Source organism: Tachyglossus aculeatus, chromosome 19 (assembly GCF_015852505.1).
Source record: "Tachyglossus aculeatus isolate mTacAcu1 chromosome 19, mTacAcu1.pri, whole genome shotgun sequence".
In the NCBI taxonomy this organism is placed as follows: domain Eukaryota; kingdom Metazoa; phylum Chordata; class Mammalia; order Monotremata; family Tachyglossidae; genus Tachyglossus; species Tachyglossus aculeatus.
The window spans coordinates 19349435-19367182 of record NC_052084.1 but is presented as its reverse complement, the minus strand read 5'-3'; the positions used below and the strand labels follow the sequence as shown (position 1 = coordinate 19367182).

Sequence of the window (17748 nt, the reverse complement as noted above, 5' to 3'; positions counted from 1 at the left end):
TTTTTTTTCGGGCACTATGGGACTGGGCTTTAAACCACTAGAGGAATTTCTTACTTGGCTTCAACAAGTAGGGTTGACTAGATTACTTCTTTAGTTGGAATGCTTAGAAAGAAATTTCATATCTCACTGGAATTTGTTTTCTTTGTCAGAGCTAATTTTTAATGCGACTGATTCATACCTAAAGTCATTTCTTGATCATGTTTTAGGTTCTGGTAATCAGGCTGTGGCTAAGTAAAGTGGAGAGAAGCAATTTTCTAAGTCATACAAGCAAAAAAGCCTACTACTGAGAGCTTGAATGGTCGAATTTGGTCAAAATGAGCCAACATTAATTACAATTATCCGGATAATTGTTCGACACTCCACTTTACCACATTTATAGCTTGCTGGTGTAAACTTAGTTTCAGTGAATTCCAAAAATGCCCAGAGCACCACAGTGTAGCTAATACTGGGATTCTGGGGGACATGAGAAGAGGAATGAAGGTTAGAGCTGTGAGTTTCATGCCATGACTACATCGCACAGCAAGCAAATGTTAGGGTAAAGAATTAGCTTGTGCATTCAAGAGATAAGGATGGTGGTTATTAAGCAAGGGCTCTGGTTCTGGTCTATGTAAAATCCACTTCCAAACACTGTTTGCTGCTGTACTGAAGGGAGTTTCCCTCTGAAAGCCAGCTAAAAAGACCAAAACCTCTGAATTAGCTGCCAATTATCATTTCTACAGCGGGTGAACCGTGTGACGGTTTTTGAAAATAATTAGAAGGATCTAAGTAGGTACCATCTGCCTCAGTTGTAGTATTCCCAGTCTTGTTTTGAATTCAATGTAAGGAGAATTAGTTACTTAATTTTTTTCTATCACAAATCAGCCCGATTCAGCTTCAGAAGTGGCATGGCTTAGTGGAGTAAGTGAACCTGGGTTCTAATGCCCGCTCTGTCACATACCTGCTGTGTGGCCTGGGGCAAGTCGCTCAACTTCTCTGTGCTTCAGTTCCCACATCTACAAAGTGGGGACTGTGTCCAGGCTGATTAACCTTCATCTACCCTAGTGCTTAGTGTAATGCTTGGCACATAGTAAGCTCTTAATAAATGACACAATTATTATTTGTCATCTCCCAAAGGACATGCAGAATGTGTCTGCTAAATTATACTCTCCCAAGTGCTTAATACAGCGTGGCTCAGTGGAAAGAGCACGGACTTTGGAGTCGGAGGTCATGCATTCATATCCCAGTTCCACCACTTGTCCGCTGTGTGACTTTGGGCAAGTCACTTAACTTCTCTGGGCCTCAGTTACCTCATCTGTAAAATGGGGATTGACTGTGAGCCCCATGTGGGGCAACCTGATCACCTTGTAACCTCCCCAGTGCTCGTACATACTAAATGCTCAATAAATGCCATTATTATTATTATTATAGTGCTCTGTCCACAGTAAATGCTCAATAAGTATGATTGATTGATTGATTGATATCTACCTTTTTGTCTGTCTCAGCCTCATTGGCGATGTGATGTCTAGGTAGCTGAATTCAGTATCAGTTTGTATTACCCTGATTCTTCATCCTAATACATTGCATCAGTATTCAGATTAATAATTGGACCTTAACACTTTGTTGATTCATGGACATCAGGGCATTTTATGTAGTTCTTTTCAAGCTCCCCTCTCAGGGTCTCACCTGGAGAGTTTCCAGTAGTCTACCAGTCTTGGCTACGTGAGGGAGAGTCAAGCAGAGGCATATCCATTTCATTCCTAACTTGACCAGTGGCTAGTGAGTGGAAGACAATCTGCTACAATTCAAAACTAACCCATGCTGGGCAGCAGCAGCATGGGAGAGAGGGAAGGGTGGAGACTCAAATTGATTGCACAGAAGACTTCCATATTTTTACCAAGAAAACTCTATGGATACACTACCAAAATGATTGCAGATGGAGATGGAGCATTTTGGGAAAGGTGCATCCATGGCATCACTGTGGGTCGGAGATGACTCGACAGCTAAAGACAAGACATTCCAAGCACATTTATCAGCATAGAGAGTGAGCTCGAGAATTTCCCAACTTCCTGAATTGCCTCTCTCCACCCTTTGGTCTCCTGTAGCAGTCTTCAGTTTCCTATTCTCTGGTGAAACTGCCTGCATACCAGGGTCCCTGAGGTCCAGTGTGTTTTATGCTAAACTTAAAGAGCCAGTCTGCTCCTCACCATCATGTTTTCCCATATGGAATGACTTATGTGGTGATTCTTTCTCCCAATCCTCAAATAAGGACTTCCTCTTTAGTATGAGGCTCTTGAAAATCAAATGCTAACAGCATTTTATTCTAGTTAAATCGTGGGCCATTGATTCTTGTAGTGGCTTTAAATTTCCCATATGATTTTTATTGAGTTTCTAACCCAAGTCAATAATGCATAGTAAATAAAATCTGGTGGATCCAGGACCTTTTCTTAATTAGGTCATTCCTTCTCCCATTAAATCATGGTTGGAGCAGCTGAGAATTGCCCCTTGAAGTCAATCAATCAATCAATCAATCGTATTTATTGAGCGCTTACTGTGTGCAGAGCACTGTACTTGGGAAGCGCTTGGGAAGTACAAGTTGGCAACATATAGAGACAGTCCCTACCCAACAGTGGGCTCACAGTCTAAAAGGGGGCGACAGAGAACAAAACCAAACATACTAACAAAAGAAAATAAATAGAATAGATATGTACAAGTAAAATAAATAAATAGAGTAATAAATATGTACAAACATATATACAACATATATACATGTATAACATATAAAGTCATTAGCTTTGGGTAGCTTCAGGAGTCAGGTATCGTCATATTGCTATGATTGTGGGTGTGTTTACAGTTGAATCATCACTCAGATTTTACTTAATAAATTGAGGAATTTGGGATTCCATGATATAGCAATTTAATTGGACTTTGAGTTATCAGTCATATAACAGATGTTCTGCTTTAAAAGCTCCTCACTGCCAATCCTGAAACACGGTGGGGCTTGTGTTATTCTATTTGGAGTTGGAACTCTTACTGCATGCCACTCTTTCCTAATAGCCAAGTGTTCATGTGGGGTCAAAAATCTTTGAAGATATGGAGTTAGTCATGCTTGCCTACATGTATTCCATTGCTGCCAAACATTACTCAAGTTCGACAAAGCCAGTAAGGCTAACAAAGGGAGTAAAGATAGGATGGTTTTCAATAATCTGTAGAAACGATATCAGGTAGGTTTTAACAATCATGTGATTGAATGAAAATAGTTCAACTTAGGAAATTTCAACTCAAATCTTTAAGTAAGGGCTAATGATGCAAAAGTAGCTTCAGTTATGTTTTAATTTGTTTACTAATGGGAGAACGGAGCAATCAACTTTCTATTTCCATACTCTTATCCATCCTTTCATACTAGAGAGCTCTTCCATTGGATTTCAGTTGCCACACTGGAAGAAACTTAATCATTTGATCAGTGGGGTCAATACGCTGGGGCCGATCAGCCATCTAGCTTTCAGCCTAGAGTAACAAATGCAAAAGGTCCCAGTTACAGCAACCTATTTACCATGTTTCAATCTCAACTCTCTCGCCTTCGAACTCTTGTTTGTGTCTTCCCTTCACCCGAGAACTCCCTCCTTCTTTGTATCCACTCTCACCATCATCAGAGCCCTATACAAATCATATAATAATAATAATAGTGGTATTTGTTAAGCGCTCACTATGTGCCAAGCACTGTTCTAAATGCTGGGGGTTTACGAGGTAATCAAGTTGTCCCTCGTGGGGCTCAACATCTTAATCCCCATTTTACAGATGAGGTGAGTGAGGCCCAGAGAAGTGAAGTGACTTGCCCGAGTTCACACGACAGACAAGTGGCAGAGCAGGATTAGAACCCACATCCTCTGACTCCCAAGTCCGTGTTCTTGCCACTAGGCCATGCTGCTTCTTAAAGAAGCCTTCCCTTACTAATCTTTCATTTCCTCACCCTATATGCCTCCTCTTCTGCCTCATCTACGTAACTGGGTCTGCCTAAACCCCTACACCCAACCCCATTGTACTTAGGTACACATCTCTAGACTACTAGCTCGATATGGGCAGGAAATGTGTCTGGTAATTCTGTTGTATTGTACTCTCCCAAACGCTTAGTACAGTGCTCTGCACATAGTAAGCACTCAATAAATACATATAAGTTGATTGATTCATATCTTACACTCTGAAACTTCTCCTATCTAAATTATTTTCATGTCTTTCTCCCCTACAAGCATATACACTGTTAGTGGACAGGGAATGTGTCTATCAACTCAGTTGTATTGTACTCTTCCAGGTTCTTATGAAAAGTGCATTGCATACAGTTATTGTTGTCTTATGCTGTAGTGTCATCTCTGAACCATAGCATACAGTAAGTGCTCAAAATATACCACTGATTGAGATGTCAGTTTTATTTGCCTCAGTCTTTCGCAGAAGTTTACATTTAGGAGGAAGTTTAAACACTTGGTGGTATACAGTTAAATACTAGAATTTATTTCCAGTTTTAACTACAGTTCTTGAATCCTAATAGAGAAATATGGATATATCAAAATGGCGGCGGGGGGGGAATATAATCCAGTCAAGCAATCAAGTGTATTTCCTGAGCGCTCGTGGTGTGCAGAGCACTGTACTAAGTGCATGGGAGAGTATGATTCAACAAAATTGGTAGACATGTTCCCTGCCCACAACACAAACCTGTCTTTCCAGGAATTGTATTTCCTTTAAGGTTGGCTGCAAATCATAGAACTTGCAATGAAAGTCGCTTCAAAGATGTAGATGATTGGGGAAATGTTATTTATTATGTTCAGTTGAATTTAATTTAATTTAGTTGAGTTAATTTACCAAGTAGATTAAGGCTAAGGCTCTGGAGGCTGCTGAACTTTGATGGCACTGAGCTAGGTTTTCGAAGCTCAAATAATTAAAAAAATGAATCACTCGATATTTACTGAGTGCTTTCTCTGGGCAGAGCATTGTACTAAGAGGTTGGGAGAGAAAAATAAAACAGAGTTGGTAGCCACATTCCCTGCCCATGAAGAGCTCACAGTTAAGTAACTAGGTCTAGAAAAGATGTGAGATTGAATGAATAAGAAACCAGTTCAGACTGATTTTTCCAATCCTTCATTTTCAAAGATGACACTAATGACAATAAGATATTACCCATTCGGGTGAATGCAACTGAAAAGGCCAATGTGGAATGTACGCGTGTTCCAACATTGTTTGCTATCAATTAATTGTATGGAAATGAGAGGATGGCCTAGAGGACAGAGCATGGGCCTGGGAGTCTAAAGATCATGGGTTCTAATTCTGGCTCTGCCACTTGTCTGCTGTGTGACCTTAGGCAAGTCACTTCAATTCTGTGGGCCTTGGTTGCCTCATCTGTAAAATGGGGATTGAGACTGTGAGCCTCACATGGGACAGGGACCGTGTCCATCACAATTCCCTCATATCCACCCCTGCACTTAGAACAACTTTTGGAATATAGTAAGCACTTAAATACCACAATTATTATTTTTATTGAATACTTAGTGTTTGCAGAGCACTCTACTAAGTGTATGGGAGGTACAATACAATAAAGTTGGTAGGGACAATCCTTGTCCCCACTGAACACAATTCTAGAGCAGAAACAGACATTAAAATAAATTATGGATATGTGTATAAGGGCTGCAGGGCTGAGAGCAGAAAGAATATCAAATACTTAAAGGGTACGGATCCAAGTGCAAGGGTGATGCAGAAGGGAGAGAGAGTAGGGCAAATAAGACCTTAGTCAGGGAAGACCTTTTGGAGATGTGATTTTAATAAGGCTTTGAAAGTGAGAAGAGTGATAGTCTGTCAGATATTAAGAGGTAGGGAATTCCAGGGCAGAAGCAGGATGTGGGCGAGGGGTCAGCAGCAAGATAGAAGAGATTGAAGTTCAATTAGTAGGTCGGCATTAGAGGAGAGAAGTGAGCATATTGGGTTGTAGTAGAAAACAAGAGAGGTAAGATAGGAGGGAGTAAGATGCTTTAAAGCCAACAGTAAGGAATTTCTGTCTGATGAGGAGGTGGATGGGAAAACACTGGAGATTCTTGAGGAGAGGGGAAACGTGAACTAAACGTTTTTGGAGAAAAATGATCCAGACAGCAGAGTGAAGAATGGCCTGGAGTGGGGAGAGACAGGAAGCAGGAAGTTCAGCAAGAAGTCTGATGTGGAAATCGAGGCAGTAATCAAGGATTGGTATAGTTGCAGTTTGGATGGAGAGGAAAAGGCAGATTTTAGAAACATTGTGAAGGTAGAACTGACAGGATTTGGTGACAGGTTGAATATGTGGGTTGAATGAGAGGAGTCAAGGATAATGCCAAGGTTAAGGGCTTGTGAGACAGGAAGGATGGTGGTGCTGTCTACAGTGATGGGAAAGTCAGAGGTGGGAAGATCAATTCTGCTTTGGACTTTCTAAGTTTGAGGTGTCAGTGAGACATCTAAGTAGAGATGTCCTGAAGCTGGGGGGAAATGTGTTGGAGAAAGAAAGAGATCAGGGCTGAAGATGTAGATTTGGGAATCGTCCACCCAGAGATGGTAGTTGAAGTCATCGGGGCAAATGAGTTCTCTGAGGGAGTGGGTGTAGATGGAGAATAGAAGGAGTCCCAGAACTGAGCCTTGAGGGACCCCGTTTTCAGAGAGAGGGAGGTAGAGAAGGAGTCCCTGAAAGACTGAGAATGAGCAGCCAGGGAGATAGGAGGAGTACCAGGAGAGGACTTTTTCAGTGAAGCCAATGTCGGATAATGTTTCCAGAATAAGGGGGGTGTCAAAACCAGCTGAAAGGAGGATTAAGACAGAGCAGAGGTCAATGAATTTGGCAAGAAGGAAACTGGATTTGGCAAGAAGGAAATCACTGGTGACCTTAGAGAGGGCAGTTTCTGGAGTGAAGGGACAAAAACCAAGCTTTCCATGCTTATCTATATATATTCTTGTTGAGGTAGAGAGTTTTCTCCCTTCAGATAGATCTTTGTTTTCTTATCTGCCTCCTTACAACCCATTTCTGCCGCTCTGAATCTAGAAGAGCAGCCTCTCTCCTGAGTTCTGCCTGTTGTATTACAATAACAATGATAATAATAATAAGCACAGGAGTAGATAAAAGATATAAGATCTCTCCCACATGGGGATTCCAGTTTTCATAGGAGGGGGAACAAGGATTGAATCTTCCTTTTATAGATGAGGAAACTGAGGCACTGAGGAACTAAATGACTTGCCCAAGGTCAAACAGCAGGTACGTAGCAGAGTCGGGAACATACGTCTTTTGTCAGAGATGTTGAATTTTTTTCATTGCCTGGGTGCTTCTTCTCTACCCCACACCCTAGACTCTGGAGTTTGCCAAAAGAATCGGGGAACTAGGGGTTGTGATGGGAGAGGGGAGTTAGGTGGAGCAATTGTTATCTGGCTAGAGAAGTACTAGATTTGGCAATGACGTAACTGAACATCCACCCACTTCTCGTCTATAAGTCACAAATTCAGTGTCACAATAGGGAAGCAGCGAGGCCTAGTGAAAAGAGCACGGGCCTGGGAGTCAAAAGATCTGGGTTCTAATCCTGGCTTTGCCACTTGTTTGAGGTGTGAGCTTGGCAAGTCATTTCACTTTTCTGTGCCTCAGTTCCCTCATCTGTGAAATGGGGATTATGACCGTGAGCCCTATGTGGGATGTGGACTGTGTCTAACCTGATAGTTTCTGTTTACTCCAGATCTTAGTGCAGTGCCTGGCAACATAGTAAAAATGCATAACAAAGATCATAAATTTTGTTTGATCAGTTCTAAGAAACTTTATCCTCTTGCTTGTCCCCAAAAGCCTATTTAGAACTTCCCAAACTCTTATTTTTTATTTATGGTAAGTGCCTAGTTAAACACTTACTATGTGCCAGGCACTGAACTGAGTGCTGGGGTAGAGTCATTCATTCATTCATTCATTCAATCGTATTTATTGAGCGCTTACTGTATGCAGAGCACTGTACTAAGCGCTTGGGAAGTACAAGTTGGTAACATATAGAGATGATCCCTACCCAAAAACGGGCTCACAGTCTAGAAGGGAGACACAAGCTAATCAGGTTAGATATAGTCCATGTCCCACATGGGGCTCACAGTGTTAAACCCCATTTCACAGAGGAGGTAACTGAGGCCCAGAGAAACTAAGTGACTTGTCCAGGGTCACACAGCAGAGAAATGAAGAAGCTGGGATTAGAACTTTTGTCCACATCCTGACAGCTGTACTTCTCACCCAACCTACCTCTGGCTTTGTCACTTGGTCCTCGAGGGAAAAATCATTTTCAGGAGGAGTGAAATGAGCAGATTGGATTGTAAACCCCTCTAGAATGTATACTCATTGTGGGCAGGGAAAGAGTCTGTTTTATTGCTGTGTTGTACTGTCCCAAACACTTTGTTCAGTGCTCTGCACGCAGTAAATGCTCAATAAATATGATTGATTGGATTGCCAGCAACAATTAGATATGTTGTCATCCACACATCTACTTCAACATATGCTTAAAATTACTGCATCGATATGACCAAATTTGTCCCTTTGATCCCTTTTAATCGACCTTAGGCCTCCTGAAGATGGGGATTAGGCCCCCCGAAGATGGGGACTTGCCTGTTCCTTAGCTTGAGCCCCGAACGCCAATTAACACAGCAGAGAGACCAAAATATTTCCATCCCTGCAAAAGCGTTCTAGAAATGTTGGATGTCATAAGTGAAGAATGAAGTTAAGCTGCACCTCTTGCGTGATATGATTTGGGAGTGAAGTTATTCTAAAGGAATGCATTTATCACAGAAACACTTTCGGAATGATGACTCTTTCTGGGAAATCCTTCAGGTGAGATAGTGCATTTCTTAGGGCATTTCTCGGTGCTTTCAAACAAAAGATAAGACCCTCTCTGATGAGGTGTAGAACAATAATCATTTGATACCATTATAGTACTGCAAACAGTAAGGCAGTAAAAGACAACTCACTCTAGATCAAAGGTCTGGTAGCCGGAGGACCCGGGTTTGAGTCTCAGCTGTGCTGTCTCCAGATGACCGTGGGCGAGTCACTTAACTTCCCTGTACCTCAGTTTCCCCATCTGTAAAGAAGGGGTGATAATCCCTGCCTTCTCGCCCTACCTCACGGCATTGTTGTGAGGCCTGAAATGAACTAATTAATGTGAGAATGCTTTGGTAATAAAAGTGCTCTAGGTAATTTTAACATATCTACAATTTATTTCTTTATATTAATGTCTGCCTCCCCATCTAGACTGTAAGCTTTCTGTGGGCTGGGAACGTGTCTGTCGTTTGGTTATAGTGTACTCTCCCAAGATCTTAGTACAGTGTTCTGCACCCAGTAAGTACTCAATAAATATGCTTGACTGACTGACATGAGCTGAGTTCTGGCCAGTAGCCATAGAAAGGTGTTCCTACCCTCCCCTCCCCATCCACAAAGATGTTCTGGAAAACCACGTTTCCTCACACAATTCCCACCTCACCCAAATTTCCCCCCAGCCCCTCAAGGGCCCCCAGGCATCTCCAATCAAGTACGACTATTCTGGACTCCTGCTACCATGGAGGGTCAGGGATGGGGGGGAACAGTGTGGCCTAGTGGGCAGAGCACAGACCTGGAGGTCAGAAGGTCCTAAATTCTAATCCCGGCTGCATCATGGCTGTGACATTGGGCAAATCTTGTAATTTCTCTGTGCCTCAGTTACCTCATCTGTAAAATGGGGATTAAGGCTGCGAGCCCCATGTGGGACATGGACTGGGTCCAACTTGATTAGCTTGTATCTACCCCAAAGCTTAGTACAGTGGCTGGCACATAGCACTTAACAAATACCATAAAAAGAAAAAAAAAGAGTCACGCCTCTGAATCAAGTCAAATCAAATCAAGTTTGTTCCCCCTTTGAATCATTACCCAGAGTTCCCCTCATGAGGAAGTAGAGGGCTACCTAAGGTCAGGAAATTTAGAATTGTAAGGTTCCCTAGTGGGTGAGGTGAGGAGCCCCAGAGAGGTGTGAGTCCAGAGGCAGGGAGAAAAAATTTAAGGGTGGCATCTCCTCTCTTTAAATATCACTCCCTTAACCTACTTAAACAATGGGACACTGAACCCATCATTTGTTCAGGATTCCTTCAGAGTTATACATGACCTTCCCACATATCCATACACGACCTTCACAGATATACATACACAACTTTTATTCATGTACATACACGACCTTCATACATATACATGGATGACCTTCATTCGCATTTATGCACAACCTTCTCACATATACATACACAACCTTCATTCACATATATACATGACCTTCACACATACACAATCTTCACACATATTCATGCACAACCTTCATTCATATACATACACAACTTTGATACATATCCAAATACAAACGTCATTCACATACTGTCTCTATGTGTTGCCAATTTGTACTTCCCAAGCGCTTAGTACAGTGCTCTGCACATAGTAAGCGCTCAATAAATACGATTGATTGATTACTTTCATACATACACATTCACAATCTTCATTCATCTACAACCTTCATATGTAGATGTTTAACCTTCATACATATACAACCTTCACATATTTATATATACAACCTTTATTCATAGACATGCCCACCCTTTACACATATACAAATACATCCTTCATATATATATATATATGAAGGATGTACTTGTATAAGTATTATTGTGAAGGTTGCATATACATATATGCATTAATGTACATGCAACCTTCACACCAATACTTACACAACCTTCCTTGTGTAACACAACCTTTATACATATACATGCAAAACCTTCATTTATATACATACTCAATATTCATTCATGTACATATACATCCTTCCTTCATATACAACCTTTAGACATAGAACTCATCCTCTCCTCTCCAAACTGCTACCCTCTGGACTGTAAGCTAATTGTGGGCAGGGAATGTCACTGTTTATGGTTGTATTGTACTTTCCCAAGAGTTTAGTACAGTGCTCTGCACTCAGTAAGTGTTCAGTAAATACCAGTGGTTGAATGCCATGTTAATCTAAGCATTATCATATTTAGAGAAGCAGCATTGCTCAGTGGAAAGACCACAGGCTTTGGAGTCCGAGGTCAGGGGTTCAAATCCCGGTCCTGCCAATTGCCAGCTGTGTGACCTTGGGCAAGTCACTTAACTTCTCTGGTCCTCAGTTCCCTCATCTGTAAAATTGGGCTGAAGACTGTGAGCCCCCCGTGGGACAACCTGATCACCTTGTAACCTCCCCAGTGCTTAGAACAGTGCTTTGCACACAGTAATCACTTAATAAATGCTATTATTATTATTATTATTTATCTGATTACTGTATCAGTCTCCTTACTGACTCCCAGTCTCCTGTCTCTCCCCACTCGAGTCCACACTTCACTCTCCTGCCTGGATTGTTTTTCCACAAAAAGGTTCAGGCCATGATTCCTCACTCCTCAAGAAACTCCAGTGATTGCCCATCCACCTCCACATCAAACAGTAACTCCATACCATAGACTTTAAAACACTCACTTTGTCCCCTCCTACCTCACCTATCTACTCTCCTACTGCAACCCAGTCCGCACACTTTGCTCCTCTAGTACCAATCACTGAACCTTGATCTCAACTGCCTCACTTCCAACCTTTTACTCACGTCCTGTCTCTGGCCTGGAACACCTTCCGTATTCATCTCCAACAGACAAAGATTCTCTCCCATTTCAAAGCCTTATTTCAGGCACATCTCTTCCAAGAGGCCTTCCCTGACTAAGCCCTCATTTCCTTTTTTTCAACTTCCTTCTGCATTGTTGCCCTGACTTGCTCTCTTTATTCATCCCCTCTCCCAGCCCACAGCACATATGTCCAAATCCGTAATTTATTTATTTATATTAATGTCTGCCTTCCCATCTAGACTGTAAGCTCGTTATGGGTAGGTAATGTGACTGTTCTATTGTTATATTGTACTCTCCCAAGCACTTAGTACAACATTCTATACATAAGAAGTGCTCAATAAGTATGACTGACTGACTGACATAGACACACAAACTTCACACACACTCACCCTTTAATGGTTCTAGGAATACACTGATGATCAAGAGGCACCATGCCACCACACCATGAACAATCAATCAATGGTATTTATTGAGTGCTTACAATGTGCAGACAAATGTACTAAGTGCTTGAGAGAGCACAGAGCTTACGAACGGCACCACGTTATTGAACCACAATCTCTGTTCCCCTATTAGGGTTAGAAAGGAAGCATTGAACCCTTAAAATGAAAACCAATCTATATTCAACTAACCTAGAAAAAATAAAGCTTCATGAAATCAAACTTCATTCACCCAATTTTCACAGAATCAAAGAAACAGCTATTTGAAGAAAATCCCAAATCCCTTATAAAGTTGTTGGCAATTTGACTCACAGTGAAACAGAGGAGGGATCATCTAATACTTATCAACTAGTGGACCAATTCTTCTTATCATCACCTGAGAGGCCTTAATTTGGACAGTGACTAAGCTGGGGACAGAACAATTTTTCACATATCCCACCCAAGAGCAAACCGGTGTAATCCTTTTCTTTCACTTTTCTTCAGCAGTGTGGTTGTTCTCATTCGCTAAAGACCATCTATTCCTCACTAAGCCCAGCTGGGAAGCAGGATTTAGAGATGGAAATCTGAGGATGGGATGAAAGTACCAGAACAAATGAGCATGTATGCTGATGCTCTGTCTAGACTGTAAGCTCATTGTGGGCAGGGAACATGTCTACCAAGTACTTTTTCAAGTGCTTAGTATAGTGCTCTGCATGCTGAAAGTGCCCAATAAATACTGTTGAATGACTTATTGATGCGCACAGCTTTCTAAGAAATCGCTAGGGTGATCTACCAGATTGCACAATAATTCTGTCTCTACGGGATGACTCTCACACACGTTAACCTAGCTTTAAGTTTTGGAGGTTTTTTGTTTGGTTTTTTAGTTCCTGTACAGATTTAGGGCAAAAAATGATCATTCTTCCATGTGTGTTCATTGTCATACCTCATTTCCAGTTTCCTTTGAAATGTGTAAGCTAAATTTACTCCAACTTAAAAAAGCAGGAATTGTGTATACCTAGTCTGCATTGGACTCTCCCAATTGCCTAGTACAGTGCTCTGCACATGGTAAGTACTTAGAGGAGAAGCATGGCTTAGTGGAAAGAGCCCGGGCTTGTGAGTCAGAGGTCATGGGTTCGAATTCCCGCTCCGCCACTTGTCAACTGGGTGACCTTGGGCAAACCACGGAACTTCTCTGTACCTCAGTTACCTCATCTGTAAAATAGGGATTAAGACTCTGAGCCCCACGTAGGACAATCTGATCATTTTGTATCTCCCCCAGTGCTTTGAACAGTGCATCGCACATAGTAAGCGCTTAAATACCATCATTATTATGGTAAGTGCTCTATAAATACAATTGATTGATCCTCACTCTCAGCTTCAAGGCTCTCCATCACCTCGGCCCCTCCTACCTCAGCTCTCTTCTTTCCTTCTACAACTCAGCCCGCACCCTCCGCTCCTCTGCCGCTAACCTCCTGTGTCTCGTTCTTGCCTGTCCCACCGTCGACTCCCAGCCCACATCCTCCCCCTGGCCTGGAATGCCCTCCCTCCGCACATCTGCCAAGCTAGCTCTCTTCCTCCCTTAGAGGCCCTACTGAGAGCTCACCTCCTCCAGGAGGCCTTCCCAGACTGAGTCCCCTCCTCCCTCACCCTCTCCTTCCCCTCCCCATCCCCCCCGCCCTACTTCCTTCCCCTCCCCACAGCACCTGTATATGTTTGTACAGATTTATTACTCTATTTTACTTGTACATATTTACTAGTCTATTTATTTTATTTTGTTAATATGTGTTGTTTTGTTGTCTGTCTCCCCCTTCTAGACTGTGAGCCCGCTATTGTGTAGGGACCGTCTCTATATGTTACCAACTTGTACTTCCCAAGCGCTTAGTACAGTGCTCTGCACACAGTAAGCACTCAATAAATATGATTGAATGAATGAATGAATGAATGGTTGACAGAAGAGAAATGATCTGCTTAGACAGCCTTAAGATCTTTCATAAATTTCTTTCATAGCTGTGACTGTATAGGATCATTTTTTTCTATAATTTAAAAAAAAATGTTTTCTGCATGAGTGCAGTTTGTTTTCTTTCCTGATGACAGCTTCCCAAATTCCCAGCTCAATGGCTCAGCTGAATGCAGTCTCTGGAGCCAAAAAAACCTGGGCTCAAATCCCACACCCAACTAACAAGTTTCGTCTTTGGCACATCCCTCTCTTCTAACGTGTTCAGACTATGAGTTCCTCCCCACCGAGATTTCTTATTAATTAATATCTTCAGGTGAGTGATGATCTTTGTGTGATATGCTAGATCCAAAAACGGCACTCTAATTTGAGGAAGAGCTCAAAACATTTGGCAATCTGATGGAGAGCATCTCTTATAAAAAGACTAAAAGCAACTCAAACTGGCCTGGAAGCAAAAATATCAAAGGATTTTGAAGAGGATAGTCTATTCACCTCCTAGTTGCTGTAAGATCTAGGTGCTGCAAAGTTCTCTTGATTTTTTTTTTCAAACTTTGTCTTCATGGATGCTATTTGTCTTTATGGCTGCAAAGCACTTGCTTTCAAGGAAACAGTTTTGACCCTCAAAAATACTACATTTGGACCTGTAGATTAAAATTAGAGCTTCTGGCTTCTAGTCATATTCCAAAAAGCATCTAGGCCAGAACAGTGGGGCCTAGTGGAAACAGCACAGGCCTCAGAATTAGAAGACCTGGATTCTGTCACTTGCCTGCTGTGTGACCTTGGGCAAATCACTTAACTTCTCTGGGCCTGTTTCTTCATCTGTAAAATTGGGATTCGATACCTGTTCTCCTTCCTTCTTAGATGGGAGCATCGTGTGGGACAGGGACTGTGACTGATCTGCTTACACTGTATAGATTAATGCTTTACCATTACTGTTATTATTGTCACCTCTGAGAAATTTGGGAAGGATTCATTTTCACTCGTGTGCCTGGAGACTGAGAAACTTGTGCTGTTTTCCTTTGTCATATGATGTTCCTTAAGGACAGATTTCTTTGCACTTTGGCTAGATGGATCATTCAATTGATGGCATGTACTGAGAGTTTACTGTGTTCAGAGCACTGTGCTAAGCACTTGGGAAAGTAGTCCGTAACCTTAACCCAAGATCTCTGCCCAGAGTCCTTTCCTTTGAATCAATCAAAGCCTGTTGCCTGTTTACTTGTTTGGATGTCTGTCTCCCCCCTCTAGACTGTAAACCCGGTGTGGGCAGGGATTGTCTCTCATTTATTGCTGAATTGTACTTTCCAAGTGCTTAGTACAGTGCTCTGCACACAGAAAGCACTCAATAAATACGATCGAATGAACAAATGAATCAGTGCTCTTTATTGAGGGCTCACTTTGTGTAACAGCACCAAAATAAGAGTTTGGGAGAGTACAATGCAAGAGAGTTGCTGGCCACATTCTCCACCCACATTGAGTGTACAGTCTATGTGAATTAAAGAATGTAGGCTCCAAATAGGACACCTAAAAAACTTCCTGGCTAATCTCAGCTAAGCAGAAAGTCTGAAAAAGCAGAAAACTCTTGATCAGAGGATGATGAAAAGAGAGAAGGACAAGGTATTAACGACAAGACTACACATTGGAAGGGGAATTTTCTCTGTCCCACTAAAGTTGCTGTTTATTTTTCATGTTACTAAACAAATTTGTTGGGGAAGTTTTAGAGTGGAAAAAAAGGGGGCTTGCAGGGTTTTACAGCCTCTTCAAAGAGATCTGAAAATGTTATTGTTCTTATCAGTCATTAAAAGATCAAAGAGCTGTGCTACTTCACTTCTAGATTATAATTCTTTTAGGCAGTGGCGGCCTTTTTGAACCCTTCTTACTTTGAGAATGTTTACGTTATTTTCTATTCACCTCTTCCTCAATGTTTAGGGATTTTATTGGAGAAGGTTAATAAGATTCAGTCATAGTGCCATGCATTTTTTTAAATAGTATTTGTTAAGTGCTTATGATGTGTCAAACCCTGTTCTATGCTCTGGGTTAGATACAAATTAATCAGTCTGGACACAATCCTTGTCCCACATGGGACTCACAGCCTAAGTTGGAGGGAACTGAGAGAGGCCCAGGATGGATGAAATTTAGGATTAGCTTTCATTTTTTTTCTCCTAATTCCACAAAAATGCTGATAATCATTATCATCACCAATGGTGATTTTTATTGAGCACTTACTGCATGAAGAGTATTGAACTAAGCACTTGGGAGAGCACAAATACAAGAGTTGCTGATCCATTCCCTGCCCATAATGAACATAAAGTCTAGAGGAGGAGATAAACATTAATATAAAATTTATAGATTAATTTATAGATAATACCTTCATTCTACATGGAAGACTTCAGAGCTAATGATTAAGCTGTAGGGTGTTTCTGACTGGTTGGAAAGATTGTTGCTGATTGACTTAACAAGACTGAAACCCAAGAGAGGATTAGAATCCATTTCCAAACCCTGCATGACTTCAGACCATAGTATTCATTGAGCACTTACTGTGTGCAGATTATTGTACTAAGCGCTTGGGAGAGTACACTATAACAATAAACAGACATTCTCTGCCCACAGTAAACAGAGTCTAAAGCAGGAGACACACATTACTATAAACTAATAATTTATATTACATAATTTATAGATAATACTTCCATTCTCTATGAACGACTTCATACCTAATGATTAAGCTGCAAGGTATTGTTGACTGGTTGGAAAGATTGCTGCATAATGATTTATCAAGACTGAAACTCAAAAGAGGATTGGAATCCATTTCCAGACCCTGCGATGTGGCCCTAGTGGATGGAACACAGGCCTAGGGGTCAGAAGGACCTGGGTTCTAATCCTGGCCCTTGGGCAAGTCATGGGAAAGTCACTTAACTTCTCTGTGCCTCAGTTTCCTCAACTGAAAAATGGGGATACCTGTTCTCCCTCCTGCTTAGATTGTGCGCCCCATGCAGGACACAGACTTTGTTCTTCTTAATTAACTCATACTTTCTCCAGGGTTTAGAACAGTATTTGACACATAGTGAGTGCTTAACAAATACCATTTTAAAAAAAAGCATTGAAGAGAGGTAAACTGCTATCACATGTGGCAAGAAAATTCACACATCTTGAGATAATTATTCAGACAACATCCCACTATCTGTGGGATTCATGAGAAGTGAATGATTTTCCTGAGTTTTCATGACTCCAGTCATCTTTTCTGGGGCATCCACATCAATCCATGTAATCCTGATTTTGAACTGTTCTTCACTATAATCAGAAAGTAAAAACACTTTCAGAAAGAATGCCCTTTGTAGTCAGAGGATCGTAATAATAATAAAAATTATAATTATTATGGTATTCATTAGGCACTTTTTAAGTGCCAACCACTGTCCTAAGCACTGATTTAGATACAAGTTAATTAGGTCAGACATGGTCCCTGTCCCACATGGGGCTAACCCTCTTATCCCCATTTTATAGATGAGGTAACTGAGGCACAGAGAAGTGAAGGGACTTGCCCAAGGTCACCGTGCAGACACGCGGTGGAGCTGGAATTAGAACCCAAGTCCTTCTGACTCCCAGGCCCATGATCCATCCACTAGGCTACACTGCTTCTCTCAGAATCTCGATGAATAAATAGCTAGTCAGGTGTCAGTTTCAGCTCATCCTGCCATTCAGGAACTGGAATTGGAGGTGATCGTCTTAAAGCAGGGGCTTCTGGTC

General features: G+C 41.6%; 1 non-coding gene across 1 annotated transcript; it reads left to right on the top strand.

Annotated features, from left to right (window-relative positions):
- The first annotated feature begins 1644 nt into the window (after positions 1–1644).
- Positions 1645–1782, top strand: LOC119941067. Its single transcript, XR_005455103.1, has one exon. It is a non-coding gene; the product is annotated as a small nucleolar RNA SNORA7 (small nucleolar RNA).
- Positions 1783–17748: the final 15966 nt, after the last annotated feature.